This window comes from Pinus tabuliformis, chromosome 6 (genome assembly GCF_031772625.1).
Source record: "Pinus tabuliformis cultivar Carrire ecotype Pingquan chromosome 6, CPIR1, whole genome shotgun sequence".
NCBI lineage: Eukaryota > Viridiplantae > Streptophyta > Pinopsida > Pinales > Pinaceae > Pinus > Pinus tabuliformis.
The window spans coordinates 120627195-120655092 of NC_142292.1; the positions used below are offsets into that span (position 1 = coordinate 120627195).

General features: G+C 39.8%; 1 pseudogene; it reads left to right on the top strand.

The window, feature by feature from the left end:
- LOC149257636 (tyrosyl-DNA phosphodiesterase 1 pseudogene) overlaps positions 1-27304 on the top strand; it is a 39641-nt pseudogene extending 12337 nt beyond the window's left edge.
- The last annotated feature ends 594 nt before the right edge of the window (positions 27305-27898 follow it).

The window sequence follows — 27898 nt, forward strand, 5'->3', positions numbered from 1 at the left end:
TCAAACTTCCTCATATCGATTTTTGGAACATGGTGAGTCTTCGATCCAACATTAGAGTCTATGGAATCATGATTAACATTTCTTTTGTTCTCATCATGAGTTTCCTTTACTACCTTTTCACCATTAGTGACCCTTTCTTGTAGCAACTTCTTCAATTCATCCATCTTATCATCCATGCCATCAAATTTAGCGTCAATCTTAGCTTCCATGCCATCCATCTTAGCTTCCATGCCATCCGTCTTAGCTTCCATGCCCTTTATCTTAGATTCCACGCCATTTACCTTAGATTCCACGCCATTTATCTTAGATTCCACGCCACTTATCTTAGCTTCTGTTAGCTTTTGTGAGCGTGACATTTGTTGCACTTGTTCTTGTAATTTTGATATATCATGTAGCATTTCTTCCTCTTCTTCATGAGTCATGCTAGAGCTTTCAGGTTCCTTACTAGGTGTTTGCATTTTCTTTCCTCGGGGCATCAGTTACCGATAATAATGCTTTACTATGCCCTTTGAATTCCGTTAAACCAAGCTTACACAAAAATTTAAAAAAAAACTACACACTTTTTTCACTTTATAGAAGCCTGATATTGAATCTGATGTATCTCTGTGATTTCGGATCATCCAGTTCTGAAATTACTATCTGTAGTAGCCTTCTGCGTCCTCTTTCCAATGCCACAAGTTTGAGCCAAATTGGATTCTCCAAGGAAGAGTTATGTGAAATCTCCCACAGTGACTTGCTTTTAGACTGGTTCAGTAGAGCGAACTTGTATGACATGCCACGAGTCACTGTTTCAACGTTTGAATCTGAAACTCACCCACAAGAAACTACAGTCCGTCCTCGTTATGTAATGTTTTACGAAATTTCGATCTGATCCTCAGAGAGAGAGTTATGACGATTTTCCCCAGGTCACCTGTTTTGAATGTAATTCAGGAGTCTGCAAAAAGACCAACTTCCTCAGATCATATCTCCGAAAATATCGCGAGAAAAGTTCTGCAATTCGGACCCAAGGTTTAGCGCCAATTCTTCTCAAATGGGTTTTTTTTGCGACTTCTGAAATGTCACAAAAAAAAAGTTATAGCGAAAATGCCACGATGACCTGTTTGGAGCAGCGAAACCCTAGAATCCAAAGCTCTGATACCAAATGTTATGAAACCAACTCACAAAAAGATAGAAAAGAGAGATCCACGACTTAGAATTCAGCCTCTTCGAGGGGGCAACTTCCTTTGCATTACATAAATGAATAATTCTTGGATGATACAAATGAAAATACCTCCTTTCTATATATAGGAGTCTAAGTGGTCCCAATACAATCAAAGCCTACATAACAATAATATTGTAGGGCACAACAATAACAATAGTGGGCTTCTATGTGGCACAATAGTAACAATATGGGCACTACATGGGTACATCAATATAAATAAGGGGTATAACTACAATAGTAATGGGGTAATCACTAGTATTATAGGGACCCAACAAGTCGAGAAGAGGAAGAAATAATTAAGTTGCAAATAAATCCCAAGAATTCCAATTTTGTTAAATTTGATGATCCTCTTTGTTATCAGTTGGAAATATAGTTCATGTATATAAGGTTGTCCATAAGTTTTATATAAAGTCTTGAAGTCTTGTGTATAGGTTTATTAGCATATGTCAATTTCAAATTTGAAATTCAAGAGCTATTGATGTGAATTCGTGTAAAGGAAAAATCATTAGACACCCTCCATCATTGTTAGTTAAAGCATGTCATGTCATTGGTACTTTGCGCAGTTTCGCAGCGCGGGTGTGATTGGTCAGTTTAGCTGCGAAATAATGTTTTCGTGTTTTCGCAGCGCTCTGTTTGTCAGCGATTTCGTAGCGCATCCTGTTAAATTTGAACTGCCCGCGCTACGAAATCGGGGTTTCAGGGTTTTTTGCAGCGTTTTTCTCTGAATGTCAAATCCGAGAGTAGTGAGTCACAAGTCCGTTCATGATTGTCATTTCACACCCTCTCCATGTCATGATAAGCCATTATTTCGCCATAAGGTCCGAAGTCATGTAGTTGTGTGTCAGTTTAGGGGATGTTATAAGAGGTGGTCATTTCATAATGGGTTCTTCATATCATATGAACGTGTTTGCTATATGAAAAGCTCAAGCTTTTATTTAAACGGACTACTGCAAGCGAGCCTGCTCTCCAAAGCTGAAGTTTGTTTTCGTGCTACAAGCCACCATTAGTCCTTTGTGTAAAAATACTCAAAGCAGCATGGAAAGAAAGGAACACTGTTCTGGTAAATGTGTGAGGACAGAGCCGGAGGGCTTAGATGTTACTCTCAGGGATGAAGAGGTAGCAAAGGCATTTCGAAGTGCTGGATGCTGGCGATTTTGCGAAAAATTGAAGGGAGGACATGCAGAAGTGACCAAGGCTTTCGCATTAAACTTCACTGGACTGAATTCGAAGGTGGCCATGTTGGAGTTTCCGGTGTCCCCTGAAGTTATTTCCACTGTCACAGAAATCCCGAGGGGTGGCCAAGAATGGTTCAAGAACTTCAAGTTTGACATGGGTCCATGCAAAGAGTTTTTGAAGGCACCTTATGTAGATGAAGATCTCACTAAAGCAGTCCCAAGGAGCTATCTAAAGGAAAATTATGCTATGCTATTGACATGCATCCAGAAGTACCTGACATGTGAGGGTAGGTATAATAAAGTTTACTCCTACCACTTCAAACTTCTGTTACACTTCACTGGTAAGAGTTCAATAGACATACCTTTCTATTTGTTCAGGAGTATTAGCAAAATGTGTGATAAGATTCAGTTAAAGAAAGATGCTTATGAAACATCCCTTTTTCATCATGGTCTAGTAAAATTGCTGGTGTTGGATAGTTTACAAAAAATTGGTAAAGACTGGGATTCATTTGTGTTTATGGCCGGTTTCCCAAGCAAAACAGGCCTCACTCCATTACCTGTGAGAGAAAGAGAAGAAAGGAGTGAGGAACCTACTTTGGCTGAACTTAGAAGAGAAGTGACAGACCATAAGAAGCCTAAAGCTAAAACAAAGAAATCAGAGAGGTCTGTAGCAGTTAAAGAAGCACCGGAAGCATCAATGAAGAAAACTCCTAAGCCAACAGTTAAAGAAACACCTGAAGCATCAGTAGATAAAACTCCTAAATCATCTAGAGTATCTGAAAAGGAAACCCCTAAGTCATCACCTAAGGAAACACCTCAGTCATCAAAGCAGAAGACTCACAAAAGGAAAGATGAAACTAAATCCAGTGAAGTTGAAAAGGTTTCAAGGGTGAGAACTAGAAGCCAACTAAGCAAAGAGAAAGGAAAGTCAGTCCCTGTGGAAGAAAGTCCTATTTCAAAGGGTAGTTTAAATGACTTACTTGAAGCCATTGAACTAGAGCAAGATCATCCAATACAAATTGAACCACTTGAACTTGAGCAAGATCAATTGGTACCACCAATGCATATTGATCTAACTCAGTCCTCACCTGAAAGTTCTAAAAAATCAAGGGCTTCTAAAAGGTTAAAGTTTGAAGAACCAAGTGAAGAATATGCCTTTAAACCACGCAGACCAGTGACTAGAAGGCAAATTAAAGAAGTGGAGAAAGCTCAGAAAGAGAAAGCACCTTTGGAAGTGCCTAGGACAGAGGCACTTGAAATCTTCTCTGAAATAGTTCAAGCAGCCAAAAGCAAGAACAAGGATAATAAGGTTGTTATCAGTCAAAGTGAAAATGTGATTGCTATTAAGAAACAAGCTGGAGCAACAAAGGAAGAAATACCTCAGGTTCAAAATGTTTTTAAGGAAAAGGCAGTAAGATATACAAGTTATAAGAAGGCTGTAATGAAGGGCAGAACAAGTTTGATCAGTCAAGCTGACTCAGTATCTGATGCATATGTGTGGACAGTGCCAGCTCTGAAGCAGGCAAAAATCATGAAACAAATGAATGCAAGTTTAAGAGCAGAAAACAAGATGTTAAAGGAAGAAGTCAGCAGCTTGAAAGGGAAGCTAGACAAACTAGCTAAATGATCCAAGGACAAATGTGCTTTCCAAATTTTGGTATATTTTGGCTGTCAACATTTTAAAGCTTTTTGAGACTTTTTGATGTCCTTACACCTGTGTAGAATGACTGAAGAAATCACTGAGTTAAGTTATTGTTGCTTTAAGGTTTATATGCTTAGTTTTGATTACCTACAGCAGTTTCGTAGCGCGCTACGAAACTGCTGTAGATGACTGTTTATATTGAAAACTTGAGTTTGAATGCTGAGGTCAGCAAATATTTAAAGGGATGACTTAATGCCAGCATGGAGACTATAGAAAGTCAGTCAGATGTTTAAAAAGGATGCCAGGTGTAAGTATTCGAAGAAAAGGTGAAATTTTGTCTTTTGTTGAAAGTTTTCACTTTATGTCCGAATTTTTAGGGTTTTGATAGAGCTGCCGAGGTGTTGAGTGGTACACATGTTCAGTTATGGGATGGCCAGGTCATTAGTTTTCTTCAGTCATACGGGACTATCAGGGGATTAAATGGCTTGAAACATGATCATTAATGCATAAACACTAATGGGAGGCAGAAACCGTGAATGTAGGGTACATATTCTTATTGGTTGATGAATCATCTACACATCAGGCATCCGAAGCTGCTCATCCATTGAATGTGTTTTCAGTTTGTTTTGGCTATTATTGAAGTGCCACAAGTGTCAAGTTTCCAGAACACAGCAAAGTACACGAGGAGATAGACTTGAAGTGTCAATGTAATGGAGTCCTCTGTTTTCGTAGCACAATATCTCTTGTAATTAATTAGTTTGTTTATGATATAGATAAGGTCATTAATGACAGAGTTCCGAGCTCCCTTCATGCTTGTTGAGGAGTCTCAGGTAGTAATGTTTTGATTGGCTATATATAGAAATGACTCATATGTAAAAAAGGTTGGACATTTTATAGAAAAACAGAGTTGTTTTGGGCCATTGTAAGACTTTTTTGACAGTAATAGTAAAACAGTGTTGTTCTCTACTCAAGATTCTCGATGGATTGTTATGTTCAAATATAATGATGGTGTTTTATACTTTATGTTCTTTTATAGCCTTGTTGTAACACAATCACTCAGAATTCATAATCTTATGCTCTGACTTCCTATGTGTTTGGCAAGCTATGTTTTGATGGAGTATGTTTGACATGTAATGCAAAGAGCCTTGACTTCCATGAGATGACTATGTTTTCCTTGTTTACTTAATATATTAGACTCCATTGCCCAATGAGAACCAGTTTGATATGTTTCCAACCAACTTTTCTTTCATGAATGAATAAAGAGTTAGCCATCTATTGTAGTGAAGGATTTTATCAAGAGTTTGTGAGAGAGCCCTCTCTGATCAAATAGGCTAATCTTTGATCTAAAGTTAGGTTGAAATAGTTACATGAAATCTTGCTTGGTTGCAGCCCTCAGTAGTGATTTTGTGATAACACTCTTGATTACAGACTCTGCCTGAAGAAATAGAATGTAAACACTTCCTGAATAGTAGATCCGATGATCAACAGCTCTGATACCATGTAGAATTTTTTAATAATAAACACATATTCAACAGAGATTATCCTGATCATGCACTATTGTGGAATACATGCACAATACATAAGCTCCTCTACGTTGATCATCAATTTAGCAGCATCAAAAACAATGAAACATCAATCGCATGCACACATTAACACAGTATGTAACCCAGGGAAATCTTACAGCTGAAAACCCCACACTATCTATATATTAATGATTGAGAACATGTAACAATACATAGTACAATACTCCTCACAAGTATCCAACACTATCTCCACCTGTTACACACAAAACTAGCTCAGATCCGAACAAGTCATAGGTTCAAATCTCCTCCACTGCTTTGCCTGCCTCCACTGCACACAATACCATGTGAAAATCACTCACTCTGGAAATCACGTGAGCACAGACTATTTCATTGGGCATATGTTGTGCAATACTCATTGGCATACTCAATACATTGCTTGTGCAAGATCTCATGCACAACTATAGTCACAACTGATAGCAAGCTCAACCTCTAACACCTGTCTCCACTGAGCTGTACATGCACTGAGTTAAATGATGTATTCTTCAGTTGCATTATGAGTTAATAATTAGTGAATTAATTTAATCAATTAATTCACATCACTCATCACTAGTCTATTTGCAGTTAGACTAATTACAACTAGTTTAACCAAGTCAAACTGAACACAACTCCATCAACTCTACATCCAACTCCACAGAACTCACATGCATGAGTTCTAATTGATGTCATGCATGCAATAGCTCAACTGAATCATAAGAAAAGCGTATTTCCTTATGAAAGCTGCATGTGCCACATCTGTAGCTCAAACTGAAGTGCTCCAAGAGGATAAGATAAAATTTATAGTCTAAATATTATTATGAGACAATAATATTTGACTTTTCTATTTTTAGCATGGCAGTCTAAAAATAGACTTTGATCACTCCTGCTGTGAACCAGAAATAGAAGTCCATCTATTTTTCCCAACATGACCAATCATCCATAAACAACATCCTGCAACTCATAGACCATGATCCATATGTCTAAAAATAGACATAGTCTAAAAATAGACTTTGCGCCATAATTTGCCTGCGGGCCCACTTAGTGAAGGTGACTCCTTTCCACTAAGCTCCATCATCTTGTTGCATTCTCAACACTCCCTCTCAACAAGATATGGATTATCAACAACCCCTATCCTACCTCGGTGGTATTCGAATTTGCTCCTGGTGAGGACCTTCGTCAAGATATCAACATCATGATCCTCCGTTGGAATGTATAAAAGTAACATGATTCTCCACGACACACAATCTCTGAGATGATGGTACTTGATGTCAATGTGCTTAGATCTATCATGAAATACAGGATTAGCCGAGAGTTTAATGCAAATCTGGTTATCACAGTAAATCACAGTAGGCTCCAAGTGAGAACTGAACAAATTGACCAGAATCTTCCTCATCCATATAGCCTCGCATGCAGCCAAACTTGCTGCCATATACTCGGCCTCTGCTGAACTGAGTGCCACGGATCTCTGCTTCCTGCTGTACCAAGAAACTGCTATCGACCCGATATTGAAGACCCCTCCTGATGTGCTCTTTCTATCCCTTGGGCTCCCTGCCCAATCTGCATCCGTGAAGCCACATAGCTTCACCTCATTCTCCTGTCTGTACCACAATCCATATCGCGATGTGCCTCTCAAATAACGCAATACATGATTGCCCGCCTTCCAGAAGAGCTTGGTAGGCTTAACCATAGCTTGTGAAAGCTGGTTAACAACATAGCATATATCGGGTCGTGTATTGACCAGATACATAAGCGACCCCACCAACTGTCGATAAATAGTGGCATCCACTTCTTCTGCCGAAGTGGCATCCTCCTTCCTCCAACCTCCAAGAAGAGGAGTATCAACAGGCTTGCAGCCATGCATGTTGAACTTCTCCAGTATCTCCCGAGCATACTTACCCTGAGAAACAAATAGTCCATCATTGTGCTGCCAAATTTCCAATCCCAAGAAATAATGAAGGAGGCCCAAGTCCTTCATCTCAAACTCCTTAGCAAGATCATCCTTGCATGAAAGTATCAACAACTCATCACCCATTAGAATCAAATAATCTACATAATGTACAATGACAAGCAACTTACTCTCCACCACAATCTGGTATAGGTTAGGATCCACCTCACTCTTGGAGAATCCAAGTCCGGTGAAATAACTGTCTATCCGTGTGTACCAAGCATGTGGTGCTTGTTTCAACCCATATAGCGCTCTCTTGAGCCTGCACACATGCGACTCGCTGCTGAAGATCTCAAAACCTTCGGGCTGCTCAATGTACACCTCCTCCTCAATGACTCTGTTGAGGAACACAGTCTTCACATCCATCTGATGAATGTGCCATTCCATCTGTGCTGAGAGAGCAAGAATCGTCTGTATGGAAGAATACCTTGTGACAGGTGCAAAGGTCTCCTCATAATCGATCCCCTCTATCTGTGAAAAGCCTCAGGCAACAAATCTTTCCTTGTACTTCTCCACACTCCCGTCAGCTACCTGCTTAACTTTGTAGATCCATCTCGAACCCACCACTGATTTCCCTTTCGGTCTAGGAACAATCTCCCATGCACTGTTTCTGACAATCGAATCATACTCTTCCACCATGGTGTCTACCCATGCGGGATCCTCCACAACTTCCTCGAAAGAGGATGGCTCAGTCACAACACATTTGTTCATAAGAGCCATGTATCTAGTGTACCGATCAGGTGACTGTCTCTCCCTGCGTTGGGCTGTAGGTGGTCCTACAACTTTCTTTGCATCTTGAGCCAGTCGCTCAACTTCTGTCAAGTGCTTTCGCCCTCTGATGGTTGGCACTGCATGAGTGGTTTCTTCCACTCCATGAACCTCATCCTGTGGCTGATTCACGTCCTGAAGCTCATCCTTAGGAACTAATAGCTCCTCATCTGCATGCAAGTGTGGCTCCCTCTCAAGCGAACACTTCATGGCTTTCTCCTCCTGAAATTTTATATCCCATCACACAACAGTCTTACCACTGTCTGGCAAATACACATGATAGTTGTGGGGCGTATCAGTGTACCCCAAAAGTATCCCAACCTCTACGGTCGGCTCCAACTTCTTCCTGGCATCCTTCGTCACATGCATGTAAACGTTAGCACCAAAAATCCTCAAATGAGAAAGATCAGGCTTCTTACTAGAATAAGCCTCCTCGGGTGTACTCATGCCAAGTATCCTGTGAGGACAACGGTTCTGCACATAAACTGCTGTATTGCATGCTTCCGCCCACAAGTGAAGGGGTAGGCCTTGATCATGCAACATCGCCTGTGCAACACCCACGATTGTTCTGTTCTTCCGCTCAGCAACCCCGTTCTTCAGTGGGTTATGGGGAGCTATGAGCTCTCTTCGAATCCCTTCTGCACTGCAGAAATCCTTGAACTCGCCAGAGATGTATTCACCACCATTATCGCTTCTAAGAGCCTTCACCTTCTTCCCTGACTCCTTCTCGACCAGTGCTTTGAACTCACAGAAATTTGAGTATGTCTCGCTCTTCTTCTGCATGAAGAAGATCCAACACTTACGAGAAAAATCATCAACAAAAATCACATAATACATGTGTTTTGCTATCGAAGCTACTGAGAAAGGTCCACACACATCTGTGTGAATTCTCTCAAGGATCGTCGTGGTGCGACTATCCTTCTCGTGAAAGGTGGCTTTCAAAAATTTTCCCAAGGTACACCCCTTGCACTGATCTGACTACGCAAGAGTGCCTTTAGGAAGCCCTGTAGTGATCTGCTGCAGTATCTTCAAGGCTCCATGGTGAAGGTGACCCAATCTCCTATGCCACAACTCGCCATCATCCCAGCTCACCAATCCTTCTACCTTACATGCCATTGTTGTGCATCCATCTACATGCAACTAATAAAGGTTCCTCACTCGAACCCCTATCTTCCAGGTTTCTCCAGTTGTCTTGCTGCGCAGGAAAGCCTTTCCCTCGCTGAAAACAACATCATATCCCTTGTCTTCTAACATCGCCATAGAGATAAGATTCTTCTTCAATCCTGGAACATGCATCACTTCCTTCAATGCGAAGGGTTTACCAGACTCCCTCTCAAAGGAAATGGTACCGATACCGGTCGCACTGTATCTACCATCATCTCCCAACTCGATGTGCACTCCAAGATCTTTGTCCTCCAGATCAGAAAACAAATCTCGATCTCCTGTCATGTGAAAAGATGCACCACTGTCCAAGAACCACACCGATCCCATCACACTTGAAACCAAGCATGCAATCAATGAAAAATCAAGCTCAAACTGCGAGGCTAGAGCCTCTCCTGCTGCAGATTCTGCAACTTGCTTGTTCTTCTTCTTCTGCGGACAATTAGTGGCATAGTGTCCGTGCTGGTGACAGTGAAAACACTTCACCTTGGACATGTCCTTCTTCTTGCCTTTCACACCAAACTGAGATGCTTTCTTGTTCTTCCCCTTCTTTTCTTTGGCAGCCAAAGCGCAATTTTCTTCATCAGTTCCCTTTGATGAAGATCCGTCCCTGGTATTCTGCCTGATCTCCTCCTGTGCAAGATCTGACCAAAGTCTCTCCCATCTTGGCAATTTCTCCCGACCATTGAAAGAGTCCTGATAGGAATGCCAACTCTTCGGAAGACCAAGGAGAGCCAAGCTCACTAAGTCCTCATCATCGACAATCACCCCCACACTTCCCAACTCATCTCTACACTGAGTGAACTTCGTGAGATACTTGGGCATACTGTCTCCCTTCTCACATTTGATGTTTCTGAGTTTGTCTTTGAGCGCCAGCTTCCTCTGATCGCTCTTGCTTTGGAATATATCTGTCAAAGCTTTCCACATCAAGTATGGAGAAGACTTACCATGTAGGTTGGACACAATGTGATCCTTCACGCCCTCCAACAGAATCCTTCGACACTTTGCTGTCTTCTTTTGCCAAGCATCAACCTGCGCAGCATCAGTAGGCTTTGGGACATCAGCCTCTATGAAATCCTTCAGCCCATTATCATCCAACACTGCCTCCATCCTATCCTTCCATGTAATATAGTTCGAGCTGCCCTCAAGAGAATACTCCAATCGCAATCCGTTGAAAGACATTGCCACGTTGATACCAAGAAAACACTGCTGCAAATTCAAATTCCACCAGCTCCAAACTCAACTGCCTCAGATCTAAGATTTGTGATTACAAAGTTTTTCTCGTACAGTGATTGACTGTATGGGCTTTTACCAAATATCTCACCTTCCAAAGGAAGGATGAATCTAGAGGCTACCTGGCCCGATTACAGACTCTGCCTGAAGAAATAGAATGTAAACACTTCTTGAATAGTAGATTTGATGATCGACAGCTCTGATACCATGTAGAAATTTTGAATAATAAACACATATTCAACAGAGATTATCCTGATCATGCATTTTTGCGGAATACATGCACAATACATAATCTCCTCTACGTTGATCATCAATTTAGCAGCATAAAAAACAATGAAACATCAATCGCATGCACACATTAACACAGTATGTAACTCGGGGAAAGCTTACAGCTGAAAACCCCACACTATCTATATATTAATTATTGAGAACATGTAACAATACATAGTACAATACTCCTCACAAGTATACAACACTATCTCCACCTGTTACACACAAAACTAGCTCAGATTCGAACAAGTCACAGGTTCAAATCTCCTCCGCTGCTTTGCCTGCCTCCACTGCACACAATACCATGTGAAAATCACTCACTCTAGAAATCACGTGAGCACAGGCTATTTCACTGGGCATATGTTGTGCAATACTCATTGGCATACTCAATAAATTGCTTGTGCAAGATCTCATGCACAACTATAGTCACAACTGATAGCAATCTCAACCTCTAACACCTGTCTCCACTGAACTGTACATGCACTGAGTTAACTGATGTATTCTTCAGTTTCATTATGAGTTAATAATTAGTGAATTAATTTAATCAATTAATTCACATCACTCATCACTAGTCTATTTGCAGTTAGACTAATTACAACTAGTTTAACCAAGTCAAACTGAACACAACTCCATCAACTCTACATCCAACTCCACAGAACTCACATGCATGAGTTCTAACTGATGTCATGCATGCAATAGCTCAACTGACTCATAAGAAAAGCGTATTTCCTTCTGAAAGCTGCATGTGCCACATCTGTATCTCAAACTGAAGTGCTCCAAGAGGATAAGATAAAGTTTATAGTCTAAATATTATTATGAGACAATAATATTTGACTTTTCTATTTTTAGCCTGGCAGTCTAAAAATAGACTTTGATCACTCCTGCTGTGAACCAGAAATATAAGTCCATATATTTTTCCCAACATGACCAATCATCCATAAACAACATCCTGCAACTCATAGACCATGATCCATATGTCTAAAAATAGACAGTCTAAAAATAGACTTTGCGCCATAATTTGCCTGCGGGCCCACTTAGTGAAGGCGACTCCTTTCCACTAAACTCCATCATCTTGTTGCATTCTCAACATGACTCCATGCTCGGAGGTTAAGGCACTAATCTGTGGTTCTTAGTGCTTATGGGGCAAAAGCACTATCCCCAGTTGGAGCCAGATGTTGTAGCTTATATTGTGTTTTAAGTTTATTTATCAGTTATATCACTATCGGGGGGTTCAACCTCAATGAAACTTCTTTATATTCTTTACCCCCCCGCAAATTCTAAGAAAGATGAAGTATTTTATTTATTTTATATCAAAATCATAAAGGAAACAATTGTTAAAGAATCGGCCCATGCGATCAAGTCAAATCGCAATATAAATAGTTATATGGAGCGGATCTCGTTATATATATGTGTGTGTGTGTGTGTGTGTGTGTGTGTGTGTTAGCGATGCGATTAAATCGCAATCGAAAAATGCAGTGGGCATTCAATGAAGTATTACCACGAGAATCACCGATCGCCAATTGTGATAAAGGCGTATCTTGAAAATCGTGCAAAGGCTTTGGAAAAGGCAGAGAACGGTATGGTTACGCATTTTTTTTTATGTATTTCTGTTATAAATGATTATAATAGAAATAAGCGCTGATATGAAGGATTATGAGTTAAGCCCAATTAAAAGTGGAACTTGGATATATATATGTGGCAGAAAGTATAATCAAAAGATTAATAAACATTAATCGAAGGATTGCGATTTGCGATAGGCCGGACCCAGTATTACAGTTATTATGTTTAATTCTCCCGTCAGGTCTGCAATATCCCATAACATTTAATATATATGTATATGGCTATGCCGATTGCGATATGGGATGGGCCGAACCCGAATATATATATATATATATATATATATATATATATATATATATATATATATATTGCGTTTAATAACTCCGGCGGGTCCGAAAAGCGTCTTATGCATATGTGTTGGTTCATTCGCCGATTACGATTTGCGATGGAGATTTCGGATCCGATATTACATATATTATGTTTAATTCTTCCATCGCGTCCATTATATCACCTATCATTAAGTTTTATATTGATATATCATTTTAAATGGCCGATTGCGATTTGTGATATGAAGCAGATCTGATGGATTTATGAAGTAGAATTAATTATTTTTGAGTTCCATAATAATCAAAGGTTGCGTTAATTTTGCTGTGAAAAAGCAAAAATCAACGTTAAAGCCAAATCTGAAGAGGAAGGTAGTTGGGCATGTTTTCTTTGTATTTTGGCCAATCAAAATGCCGATACATGCGTAAGTGCAAATTTATGCACAAGTCAAAGTCAAACACTGTTTATTACGGTTAAAGTGGATTAATCATTATTAAGGCATATACAGAAGAACTCAGCGGCCGATTAACAGAGCAAGCCAACAATTATTCTCATCTTCTAGTTCAGTTATTTCTTGTTATTGTATGTTCTTTGAGGTATCTTTTACCCTCTGTAAAATCCTGTAATAGTTTTTACTTCAGATAGTTAGAAAAGCAGTTAAGTAGTTTGATAGTTTTAGAGATCAGTAATTGTTCCCAATCTATAAAAGAGGAAAAACTACAAAGGAAAGGGGGTTGTTGGAATTTTGGAGAACCCGGAGGCAAGGCCATTGTATTCAAGGTATAATTTTTTATTAATGAAGAATCAGAAGTTTCCATGCATTTGTTGGGTATGATTTTGTGACTTCTCTATTATGTGCCATCTTATGTTTTCTTCCTTCAAGTATGGTAATGAAGCTACAGGTCTTTATTTGCTTAGGTAGATAAAGTTAAAATTCCTTAAAAGAGCGCTCATGTACTTGAAATTTCACCTTTATTTCTAAGTTACAGATAGTGGTTTTTGTGCAAGGCAGCATATTATCTTTAACTTCTCCAAGAGTCATAGATAGTAGTTTTTGTGTTAAACATCATATTGTTCATGATTCAGTTCTCACCTTCATAATTCTTCTAAGTTACAGATAGTAGTTTCTATGCAAGGCAACATACTATTTTTAACTTCTTCAAGCTTTCTTCATTTATCATTCATATTTAGCTATCAAATGGCATTCTGATATTTCCTTGTCATCTAAGTATTGAGAGTAAAAATCCAAGTCTCTAGGTCCTTCATTTGAGAACACAACATATATCTAAGTGACAAATAAGTGACAGTAAATAATATTTATTAATGTCTTAAGAACAATTTCTCTACAACCAGGAAATTGGTTTCTTAAGGTAAAACACAATACATCACAAACTTCTGGTTCTTCATCTGATTTACCAGAGTCACCTATACTGGTACATACAGCGATTCCAATTACTCCTACTGTTATTGGTTTATTTGCTACTAAAGTGGAACATTTACAATTACCTGAGGACACTGAAACTGAATTTAGTGAAATGGTAACTAAAGTTGTCCAACAAGAAGTTGATACTCAACAAGAAGTTGTTCAAGAAACTCATCCCGAACCCGTTGTTCTTTTCCCAGAACACTTGGATCCCGAAGTTGAACAACCAGAAGTAGTTCCCGTACTGGAAGACGATCGACCTGTTTATCCTCAGACATCTGTAACTGTTGAGAATTCTCCTTTACCGCAGAGTCAAACACCAAAAATTTATTATGAACCTAACGGTGAAATCCTTCCACCCGGTTTGATTGCTATTAAAAAGGAATTTGAAGAAGAAACTTCACCTAGAACTCCAACTAATTTTGGACCAGGGATTTATCTTTATCTTTCTTTTCCTCGGTTAACTTATACTGCTCTTCTTGATCCTATTTACTTTCAATGTGAGGTTCCCTCCTAAGGTCCTCTAACTAAAAAATAAATTTATCTTATTACAAACACAATAAGATGGGAAATAAATTATTTACATCTAGACATTTATTTGATGATAATATACCATTAAAATTTATTTACCACAAATTAAATAAGTAAGAATTTCATTGCAACCATTTACATAAGTAATCAATAAATGGAGGAATACCTGTTCCAATAGCTTAGATGAGATGATACTGAGCTCCTAACTCTGTTGGGATGCTCCTCTTGACTACCCGACTGGAGTTGCCTCTCAGACAACTAGGAAGTATTTCCTAGCCCAGGGAACCTCCACAGGTTCCCTAGCCCTCTGAGCCCAAGTCCAACCAGATGTAGTGTGTCCAAGTTAAACAAACACTCTCCTTCTCTCCCTTCTCTTTTTCTCCACATTCCTCCCAAAAAAAAATCCTCCAAAACCACAACCAAAACCAAAACCAAAACCAAAACCAAGACCAAGGATCCCCCCTCTCCTCTCACCATCCTTCCCCTTTTATGCCTCCTCCTCCCATCCACCTCAACCACCTATCATTACTGTTATGACTACCCCCTCATCCTTTCATTTAGTATCCTTGAATTTTCTTACCATATCTTCTCCCAAGTAGATTTGAGAAGACATTTTGGGGATAAGATATGGATATTTAATTTGGAAATTAATTGGAGAATACCATATCTTCTCCCAAGTAGATTTTGAGAAGACATTTTGGGGATAAGATATGGATATTTAATTTGGAAATTAATTGGAGAAGACCATATCTTCTCCCAAGTAGATTTTGAGAAGACACCTTGGGATATGGATATTTAAATTGGAATAAATGGAAGGAGACCATATCCTATCCAAAATTAAATTTGAGAAGACAAGTTGGGAATTGAATAATAACAATAATAAAATTTATATCAGTAAATAAATACAGTTTCCCAAATGTAGGTTTGTACTAATATTTCTTGATAATTATAAGTCAATATTTTCAGGCAATTTAAAAATTAATAAAATTTGCATGATAAGATTACGTAGGGAATTACATACATCCCTCCTTCAGAAAACTTCGTCCCGAAGTTAGAGTGAAAAAGATACAAGGAGTTCGAAAGCAGTTTGACAATAAGGCATAACAAAATAGAGAGAGAGTTATAATAGTAAAATTTAGTAAGTCAGACAATGATACCACTTCCCATCAAGAGTCTCCAACTAATCTATATCCTCCTATCCTTCCTAACCTACTTCCGTTCCCACCTCTCCATCCTCTGTTGCTATATACTATGGCATCATCTATACCAATCTAACCACTGATAAAATCAATATGGCGGAAGCGTCGACTATATCGACCTAAATTCCCTAGCAGGAAACTGGAAATTGTCATCACACGTCTAGGGGAGCGTGTCCATCACTGCCCTCCCATGATTCCAGGTTTGGAGGTTACACGGTGGGAAATACCTCCACCCCTCCTCACAACTAGGGTCAACACCCTAATATGGACCACACTATAGTGCTGGTTGGATACTTGTTATCGAATAATCTAGTCAGGTAGTCTTGCCACCTGTCATTTACATTTCACCCATGTCATAAGAGTGCATATCAAGTGGATACAAAATGTAATAGAACAATTTACACCATACCTTTCCTCATTAGATGTCTTGACCTTCCCCAATGGAAGAGTAGAAATTGTTTATCATATAGTTCTTTCCAATCTGCAGGTTAATTCTCATTCAATCATATACATAACAACAAAATATATATAGATAAGTGATCTTTAAACATCATGTTATTAAGTCTAGTATCCACGTGTCAATTTTGTAGTTCGTACTAGAATAAATCTTACATTAGATAAATCGTAATTTCACTAAGTGATTCATTGGATAAATCATAGCTACTGAAGCCATACATGAAACAACAATAACTCTGGTAAGTTATGCACTAGATAAATCATAACCAAGTAAGTCATACATTAGGTCATACATCAAACATTTCCATCATCAATACCTAATCCATCTAATGATTTATATAAGTAGTTTCACCTGTCCAACTAAATGCATCAATATTACATAGCATTCATAAATAAATAACATGGAACTGCAAAATAGAGCCTTAGCATAGGTAGCTATCTAAGTCAAAATGGGCATCACAAATGCTCAAAAAGTGAGGGGTAGTCACGACGTATAGTCTCTGCATCCTCCCAGGTAGCAGATCTTGGGCTATACTTGTCCCACTGGACCTTAACCTAGTCCACCATGTGACGTCTGAGCTGTCGAACCCTACGGTCCAATATGCATAATGGTTCGACCACTATGGTTCCCATGTCTGAGACCTACAATTCCCTCCAATCCAGTTTGTGAGATTCATCAGAAACATAATGTCGTAAAATAGATACATGAAAAACATCACGAGTTTTATGAAAATGGGGTGGAAATACAAGACTATAGGAAACTGGTCCAATCTTCTCCTTGATCCTAAAAGGTCCTACAAACTGAGGTGATAACTTTGTCCCTTTCCCAAACCGAATGGTGCTTTTGTTGGGTCGGATATGAATAAAAAATTAGTCCCCTACTTCATAACTATGATCAATCCTATGTGAATCAGTATAACTCTTCTATCTATCTTGTGCTTCCTTTAACCTTTGTTGAATCTGTCTTACCTATTCCTCCATTTCTTGAACTAATTCTGGCCCAACTATTACTCGATCCTCCAACTTTTCCCAACTCAATGGCATCCTACATGGCCTTCCATATAGAGTTTGATAAGGAGGCATCCTGATTGAACTGTGGTAACTGTTATTATAGGCAAACTCTACCAAGGGTAAGTACCCTTCCCACTGAGTCTGATTATCCATGATGTACATTCTAAGCATGTCTTCCATAACCTGATTTACTCTTTTAGTCTGCTCATTTGTTTCTGGATGATATGTAGTGCTCAGGTTCAACTGAGTCCCTAGTGCTAACTACAAACTTTTCCAAAACCTAGATGTAAATCGAGATTCTCTATTAGAAATGATATATGCGGGTAACCCATGTAGTCGAATAACTTCACTTGTAAAAAATTGTGCCACATCAGTAACATCGTGTCTCTTACTGGAATGAAATGGGTACTTTTGGTCAATTTTACAACTATAACCAATATAGCATTGTGCCTCTGTGACGTGAGTGGCAAACCCACAACAAAATCCATAGAAATTGTTAGTGTCGGTCTTGAGCCCTCCATCGGTGATCAATAGCTCTTTGCATATGCATAGGTAGGTGTCTCATTAGTGTCAGTTTTGCATCCCGCTAGGCATGCCATAAAACTGAATGGAGGGCTGGTCTTTGTTCCCTTCTTGGCTTTGCTGGATCAGATCATACCACAATGAAATTGAGTCATGTTTGTTTTTATTTTTGTCTTGAGGTCCTAGGTCTTAGGTCTAGGGTTTTGAGTCCAAATCACTGCAAGGTCATGAGTTCAAGTTCAGTGAGTGCCCAGCAAGCCAGAAGGAGGTATGTACATATGTTTCATTGTTATTTTCATTAGCTACAGGTCATTTAATGCCTTGGATTTAAAAACCCTGTTTTTAAGTCCAAGGTCATGAGAAATTTGCAAAAATAAAGAAATTTTCAAAAGTTTTCAAAAGTGCCGGCAACAACCCTGGTTCATTCGCCACAGTCCATCAGATGGTCAACTTGCAAAAAGAACGGAGTCAAACGCCTCAAAAAGCTAATTTCAGGACAAAATCAACTCAAAAACAGTGTTAAAGAGAATGCAAAAGTGAAAACATTATAAAGTGGGTTTTTCAAGTTAATTTTTTCAAATGTGAGCATATAAAGGCAAATTCCCTCTTTGAAGAGCCTTATTATGCATTTGAAGGCAAGAGAACACAAGGAGAGAGGCAAGAGGGCGAATTTGGTAAGTTTTAGCAGTTTTCAGGCTTTTTGAGGGTGCGCGACCACCTGGGAGGTGTGCGACCACTCCAGCAACATTTCCCTGTGTTAATTTGGTCGGGCGCGACCACTCGAGGGGGGCGCGACCACTCGAGGCTGGTGCGCGACCACTCGACCAGCTTGCTCCAGAACCCTCCAGAAACGCATCAAAACTTCAAATTTCTTCGTGTTGGCTCGTGATTGGAGTGAGCATACTTCTCAGCGTTTTTGCAGGCAGGGCAGCAGTCATCTTGGCTTATTTGTTCCACCTTGCTCAATAACATCATGTCAACCACTGAGACTAATGAGCAAGGTGATGACCGATCTTCATCCACGGAGGTTGAGACACAGCGGAGGCCTCGTAAGGGTGGCAAGGGTGGTCATCACAAGAGAGAAGAGCCCACATCCTTGGCAGAGTTGCAGGCTTGCCCATTGGCAGTGACTTGCTTTCAGTACATGTCATGCTATCAGTTTTGCGAGAGGCTTGCACAGATTCAGCATCATAGGGAGCTGGCCCGGTTATTTGTTCTACACCTTCATGACGGGCAGGTCACCCTTGCAGGGGTGGATTTTGTGTTTTCTCCATAGGCTATTTCACAGGCTACCGGGATACCAAATGTGGGTGAGGTGTGGCCAAAGCGCAAGTGGCTGGATTTTGTTTACTTTGAGCCATATGTCAGGCCAACATACATACACAACTTGTCAGGGAACTTTCCTATCAGGTTCCTCCGAGGGGAATATGCATCTATCATGAGGCTTATTATGCACTATTTCACATGTGAGGGGAGGTTCTCACGAGTATTTGCTTGCCACATTCGCATGCTGATGCACTTTACCAGGGTGAGGATGATGAACATCCCGATTTACCTTTTTCATGACATTCAGAGGATGGTTTCTATATTCCAGAAGCAGACCCCAGCTCAGCAGCGCAGGAGCTTGTGTCATCATGGTCTCATCCAGCTGGTTGTTTCCCATCAACTGAGCCAGCAGGGCATTCCTTGGGCAGATTTTATCTCCCGTGAGTTCTTCACACAGCCACAGCTAGAGCCAGAGGCAGTTCACGAGGAGGGAGGGCCATCACATCAGCCCGAGGCTAGTATTCCGAGACATATGGCTTCTTCTCCTCGGGTCACTTATCAGAGAGGTCATAGGACCTTATTTGCAGCAGCTCGACGAGTACTTTCTCCACAACAGGTGGAAGGGGTCTCGTCATCCTCTTCAGATCAGCGAGTGTTATCTCCACACCAGGTGGAAGGGGCCTCGCATCCTTCAGCAGCAGAGGCAGTACGAGATGGCAAGCAGCCCATGGTTGAGGATGAGGCAGTTGGCGAGGCACATCCTGATTTCATTGATCTTGATGCTCATTCTCCTTCCTCTTCAAATTTCTATGAGCTCATTAGGCAGAGAGAGGAGGAGAACCTTGTGTTGCAGCGGAAGCTTGAGATGGCTCAGTGGACTATCACTTATTTAAAGCAGCGGAACAAACAGCTAGAGACGGAGAAAGAGCTGGATGAATTATGGAGAATCCGCGGTAACAGAGGCTTGAACCGCAGGAGGCCCGGGGACCCATTGCCCGCTGATAGGGAGTCATTGCTCATCCAAGCAAATCTTCACTTGGAGAGATTGTTGGAGAAGGCAAATCATGACAAAGAGCTGCTACGCAACATGAAAACACACTATTGGGCAAGATTGCATGTTTGCAAGGCTAAAATGAAAATTCTCCGAAGGAAGCTGTCAGAGGCCCAGAAGAAGAAGAAAAGGACAAACCCACTCCGTATCTTGGCTGAGGCATCCCTCACTCACCATGGTACTCATTAGCCTTCATCCAGCAGCAAAATCAAAAGATTTTGAGAGTTTTGGAGCATTTTGGAAATTTACAGGTTTTTGCCTGTGGAGTGGTCTCACCCCCCGCGCGACCACTCGGGAGGACTGCTCAGAATCACAAAAAGTTGACATTTTTGGAAAGGGCATGCAAAAACTAGAATTACCTATACTTGGGGTCAACTTGATTTTGAGATTTGGGCCTCCAAAAGCTCAAAATACATCAAAATTTTGACTTTCTGCCCACTTTTTGAGTTGCAGAAAGTGACCTTGGGAGAATTGACTTTTGAGGGGTCAGATCAACTCCAAATCCAGAAATTCCACTTGGGATGGAAAGTAGACACACAGAGCTTTCCAATGAGCCATCTTGCACTTGATTTGGACAACTAGAACCCATTCAAAAAGTGCTGCAAAGGGGCGCGACCACTCGAGCAGGGGGCGCGACCACTCGAGCTAAAATTGCCAGTTTTGACTTTTCAGGCCTGCAAACTCTGTTTTTACCTTGGTTGATCATTTGTACCTGTAAATGATGGATGTATGGATAATTTTCATGGCACGTTGATAGATTTAATCTCCCTTAACCCTTCTAGAAGCTTCCTTGATGTAAATAGTGAATATTTAATGCATGGATGAGTTAGCTAAGTTTTAGAGGCAAGTTGTTTTGACTTCCTATTATCTAGTGCTTAGTTTAGAATTAGTTCAAACTGCTCCTAGGAAGCTGAGCTCGACCCCTAGAGGTGGGGAAAGGAGTTAGATGGTCTATATTATGCCTTCTCTTGCTCATTTTCATGGTGGGACTCTTGAGGGAGAAGCTCTATTGTATATTGTACTTGTATTTCTGCAATTTGAGGAAAAGGAAGACCAGGGTTTTGCAGACATCATTGGGATTCTTGTGGACTTTTGTGTTGATGGTGTGTTCTCTTATTGTAATTGTAAGTGTGTTTATGTGTTCCATCCCTTTCTTTACTGCAGCTTATTAAACAAATGAAGTGATAAAGTTTGAATTCATGCTTGCCATGCTCAGCTTTCAAATTTGTTTAATGTTTATGTTTTCCACTGTCTAGAGAGGATTCAAAGTCATTGTTTGCCCTATTTAGCTTCTCTTTTTTCTTCCTTGATCATCTATCTCAGCTAAAGGCATCAGCACAAACTCTTACCTTGCCCCAAAGACCCACCTGCAAAAACTGAGCTCAATCCCCGCACCCTGAATTGCACTCCCTCCAATTGCCACCAAAAACCCCAAAAAACTTTAAATCAACCTTCCTAATCAGTTTACTAGCCTAATATCAGTGTTAACTTGTTGGTCATCTCTGTCCATTGAATATTTTACTGAGATTGACCGGAGAGAGCCTTCTCATACCCCGTAGGGCTAGCTATGAGGTGAAATGGTTTGATGTTGCCTTGAAGGTTTACCTTCCTCAGCCTAGGGTGAAATCTCAAGCGCTAACATAAATTACCTCCCATTTAGACATAGGGATGTCATGTGGCTGTAGGAGCCCTACTGGATGGCGATGATCAACCTTCACTCATTGAAATTAAAGACATTTGATGACAAACTAGACTATGTTGTGCTTCATGCCTGCCCAAAAGAAGAGTTTCTTTGTGTCCGTGTACATCTTCTTCACTCTAGGATGTGCACAATAGAGTTCTCTATGTGACTCTTCGAGGATGGTCCTTCTTATACCCCTTCCTTAGGTATGTACATCCTCCCTTGAAATATCAATAGTCCATATGGTTCAAGGATCCCTCAAACTTTGGTTCTATCTGCTTCCCACTTTGGAGTGCTTTTATAACCTTTATATACCAACTATCTTCAAAGATTTTCTCCAACACATGTTCCCTCAAATTTACATTTAAGGCTACTAGGGAGAAGGTTCGTGGCCTCCTGCTTAGTGCATCAACCACCACATTCTCCTTTCCTTGAATGTATGAGATCTCAAAATCATGCTCACTCATGAATTCGCTCCATTGTCTTTGTCTAGCATTCAAATCCCTTTGAGTGAAGAGGTGCTTCAAGCTTTAATGATATGTTCTTAACTCAAATCTTCTCCCAACGAGGTAGAGTCTCCACAGTTTCAAAGCATCATTGCTGCTAACTCTAAGTCATGGGTAGCATACAACTCTCCATGTTTCTTCAATTTTCTAGATGCGTAATTTATTACTCCACCTTATTGCATCAATACTACTCCCAATCCTTGCTTCAAAGCATTGGTGTAGACAATGAAGTATTTTTCCATGTTTGGTACTCGAAGGATCGGTGCACTAGTAAGTAACCTTTTTAGTTCTATGAATGCAGTGCCACATTCACATGTCCATTCATACCTGACCCCCTTTCATTGTAATGTGGTGATGGGTTTTGCAATCCTTGAAAACCCTTCCACAAACCTGCGATAATACCCTACTAGCCCCATAAAACTACACAACCCATGAGCATTTTTTGGTACTGGCCAATCCATTATGGCCTTTATCTTTTTCGAGTCAACTGAAATCCCTTCTCCTGAAATGATGTGCCTAAGGTAATGAACTTTCTTCTGAAAGAAGGAACATTTTGACAATTTTCCATACAATTGATTTTTTCTTAAGCAAGTCAATACAATTCTTAGGTGCTTTTCATGCTCCTTTTCATTGTTGGAATACACAAGAATGTCGTCCAGGAAGACTTGCACAAATTGGTCCCAATACTTCCTAAACACACCATTCATGAGGCTCATGAATACTGCTGGTGCATTGGTCAAACCAAATGGAACAACTATGAACTCGTAGTGCCCAAACTGAGTTCGAAATGCAGGTTTTGAGATGTCACCTTCCTTAATCCTCAATTGCTAGTATCCAGATCGTAGATCAATCATTGAGAAAACCAAAACTCCCTTCATTTGATCAAATAGGTCATCTATTCTAGGTATTGGGTACCTATTCTTTATTGTGGCTCTATTCAAGTCCGTATAATCTATGCATAGCCTTAAGGAACCATCCCTATTCTTGAAAAAAATCACCGGTGCACCCCAAGGTGAAATACTAGGTCTAATAAACTCCAAGTCTAAGAGCTCTTTTAACTGCATTTACAACTCACAAAGTTCTGGAGTTGCCATCCTATAGGGTGTCTTAGATATTGGTTCTGCACCAATTTTTAGGTCGATTGTGAAATCAATCTCCCTTATAGGAGGTAATCCAAGCAATTCCTTAGGAAAAACATCCTTGAATTTTGACAAAATTGGGTGGTGATCTAGGGAGGTTCCTTTTTGGTCACTTACAACCTTGACCACATATAGTTTGCAACCTTGTCAGAGACAACATTGTAGCTTCATCATGGATATGTATCGTAGCGATAGTCCTCTCTTGATTCTGGAAATCTCAATTGACCTACCTTCATCATCTAAACAAATCACCTTCTTCTTGAAACAGTCTACCAAAGCTCGATGAGCTTCTAGCCAGCCCATTTCAATAATTACATCATACATCCCCAATGCTGTGACATATGCCTTCAAATTAGTTATACACACCCTGAGGTTTACCTGACATTGGTCATCATTAGGTCCTACTGTTTGTTTTATCCCATAAGCCATCTCAACTTGCTTAAAGTCATCATGCTCATAGGCTGCCAACCCACATTTTTCTAATGAAACTGGTGAAATGAAACTATTTTTAGCACCCGAATCAAACAAAATTTTGACTTTTACTTTGTTTACCATACCTAAGGTTTCTACCACGGTATATTGGTGTTCAACTTGTTGGTTATCAGCTGTTGCATAGATTCGATGGTGGCCACTCTCTCCCCCCATTGATGCTTTTCCTTCTCTATGGTTGTTACCAGTTGGTAACTTAGGACAATCACACTAGTAATGAGGTCCCCCACATCCCAAACAAGTGATGTGAGGTAGACTTTGAACAGAATGTTGTGGAGTTCTTTGGAAAGAATTCCTTCCCTTGGGACCCCTACCCCTACTTGTTTCTCCTCGCTTATGACCTTGATTTGCACATGTTCTTGAAGATGCAGGTTAAGCTGCACTAGTAACCATTGAAATCCCCACTGTTGGTACTCTGGGTACAACCGTGTTTCCATATGGCAGTGGCCTCAAACTCCCCCCCCCCCCCCAGGGAAGGTACGAGGGGCCTTCCCCATAAACCTTGGTTGTTGTGGAAAAATGGTTTTGTTTCCACCCTTTAAGTCTAAGTTCTCTTCAACATAACGAGCATGTTCCATAGCTTCTGCAACTGAGGATGGTTTCCACATCCATACCATTGCCCTAATCTTAGGGTTCAATCCATAAATGAAACGATCTGCTTGACACTGGTCAGTATCCATGTAGGAGACATACTTGACAATTCCATGAATCTAATATCATATTCTTCTACTATGTGATTTCCCTGTACCAAGGCATGGAAGGCTCCTACCTGTTGTTCTTCATAATATGCTGGTAGGTACTTTTTCCTGAATCTCTCCTCAAATAACTCCCAAGTAACTATGTCTGGAGTGAGGTGTAGTTGACGCTCTAAGTTACCCCACCAATTCATAGCACTATCTCTGAGTTGGAATATCACTATCTTAGCTTTTGAATTGGAAGTATAATCTCTTAGTGTGAAGCACCTTGTCATTCCTTCTAACCAGGCTTCTGCACGTTTGCTAGAACGACCTCCAAAAAACTCTGGGAGCTTAATATTTTGGAGCTCCCTAGTAATGTCCTCGATTGGAGGTCCTCTATCAGAGTCTCTTGATCCCTTGAGATTTCCCAACCCTGATGGAGGGTGCTCTACTTCAACTTCAATTGTTTGGCACCCTCTTAAAGTCTCATTAATTGATTCTAGGGAGCACAAGATGAAAGCCAACTCCAGTGAAGGTAATGGGTTATTTGTAGGAGGTTCTTGTGATGACCCTCCTTGACCTTGATTTCTTTGCGTCCTCACCATTTTGAATTGTTCAAATATTTGTATGATACACAAGACTCATTAATCCAAATAGGACTTGTCCACTCTTAGCTGTCTCACATACATGTGTATAATGATAGTCATAAGTTTTTCTTTTGCTATGCTCGTAAACAAGAATTATTGATACTGAGAAGATTCCCAAGGATCTACCAAATCCTCTCATGTGTGAGTTATACATAACTTACAAATTTTTTCTTGATACTTTCTAGGGTACTGGTGCAATGTACTTGTGAGTCACACTCTAGCACAAAATTGTTTTCTTTAGCACCATAGTTATAATTTAATATTAAGTTAATTAATAACTTGGTTTAATATATTCAAATAATTAAGTTAAATACTAATATGAATAATACCCTTTTTACTCATGTCTTCCTTCTATGGCCATTAGTTGCTCCTTCCCAACCTTTATATTATGTTTTAAAATAATTTATGTCCATTTTATGAATCTTTGGATCTCCTATAGGACATATAAACAATTGGTCTCACCTCTTGAAGAGGCAGTGTCCTTGAAGCAAGGTTTCTAAGCAATTATCCATGAATTCATATATATATATATTTGCAATAATTAGATTAAAGAAGAAAAATAACATTGCTAAAATAAATGTGAATTCTTACAAGCTTCATAGACAAAGTCTTAAATATTGAGGGTTGAAAGAATGCCATTTGGTGATATTAATAGAATGAAGAATGAAAATTAATATCATTTATATACTTGCATTAGAACAACCAAATAAATCTTAATTTCAAAATGTATTTAACATATAATTAATATTGAAAAGACAGGGTCGATTCAATATTTTAATATCCCAGAAGAGATTCAGTCCTCAACATTTCAACTCATGCGAGTTCAAGGTTTTCCTACATGGGCCAATACTCGATCAGTTTCAATTTTTGATGTGATTCAGGGAAATGTGCTTGTGGCAATCCTTTTGAACTACATGGTGGACATGGACTGGCTACTATCTGCTTGTCCAATTCTAAGGACAATTCCTCGTGTGTTGGTAATACATGGAGAAAGTTCGCACACATTTGAAAATATGAAGAAGGAAAAACCTACAAGCTGGTTGCTTTACAAGCCACCATTGTGCCTCTCTTATGGAACACATCACTCCAAAGCTATGCTTTTGGTGTACTCAAGAGGAGTTCGAGTTGTTGTGCACACAACAAATTTAATTTATGTTGACTGGAATAACAAGACATAGGGTCTGTGGATGCAAGACTTCCCTGTAAAAGAGCAAAAAGATATTGGGAAAACATCACCATTTGAGGATGATCTAGTTGAATATCTCGAGGCTTTGGAGTGGTCTGGATGCCATGTCACATTGCCACAAATCGGTGATGTCAAGATCAATGCAACATACTTTAGGAGGTTTGACTATAGTAGTGCATCGGTTCATTTGGTGGCATCTGTGCCTGGCTATCATAAAGGTGTCGAGATGAAAAAGTGGGGGCATATGAAGCTTCGAACAATTTTGCAAGAGCAATGCTTTGGAAACAAATTCCAAGGTTCTCTGCTTGTCTACCAATTTTCTTCTCTTGGATCTTTGGATGAGAAATGGATGATGGAGTTGGCTTCATCAATGAGCTCAGGATCTACTTGGGATAAACAAACTTTAGGTCCTGGAAGTGTGCAAATAATTTGGCCTATAGTTGAAGATGTTTGATTCTCAATTGAGGGTTATGCTGCTGGTAATGCAATTCCTAGCCCACAAAAGAATGTGGAAAAGGAATTTTTGAAGAAATACTGGGCTCGATGGCAAGAAAATCACACAAGCCGATGTTGTGCAATGCCTCATATAAAAACATATGCACGCTACAATGGCCAAGAGCTTGCATGGTTTCTTCTCACGTCTTCAAATCTCAGCAAAGCTGCAAATGAAAGTGTAGCTTGATTTCTAATCTATTACATGCAATGAAGTTGTCTTGGTTTCTCTTGCAATATTTTAGACAGACTTCTTTGGAGCAATAATGGCTAGTTATTGTATGGTCTGGGAATTGTTCAGTTAGCATGTTCTTCACATGAAATTTTGGTTGTTTATGTTGATATTATGTGAAACAAGAGGGCTTTAGCTGTGCATTTTTCCCCCAATGTTTCTACCAGCAATAGCTGATTGTCGCTTGAGGCATGTTTACCTGCCATTCTCATGTTCACATGGCATATTTGGGAATACTACAATCTCGTGGTTTTTTTTTCCTTTGTAGCAATAGAGAGATTGAGGATTTGAGTTCATGGTGATTTTCTATGTATATACGTTTTTGTAATTTCCAAGATATGAATTTCAATGTAAAGAGAATTTTTGTACAGATAAAATGTCTCTCCTTGACAGTGTTGTTTCCGTGTAATCATTATCTCAGTTCATGTTTTCTTCCTTCCTTTTACTAAATTAATTGATACTAAATTCCCATGAATTATAGTCATAAGCTTGCATTTTCATGAATTCTGTTTTCTTAGAGATCTATGTGAAACCAACATGGTAAAACCCAAC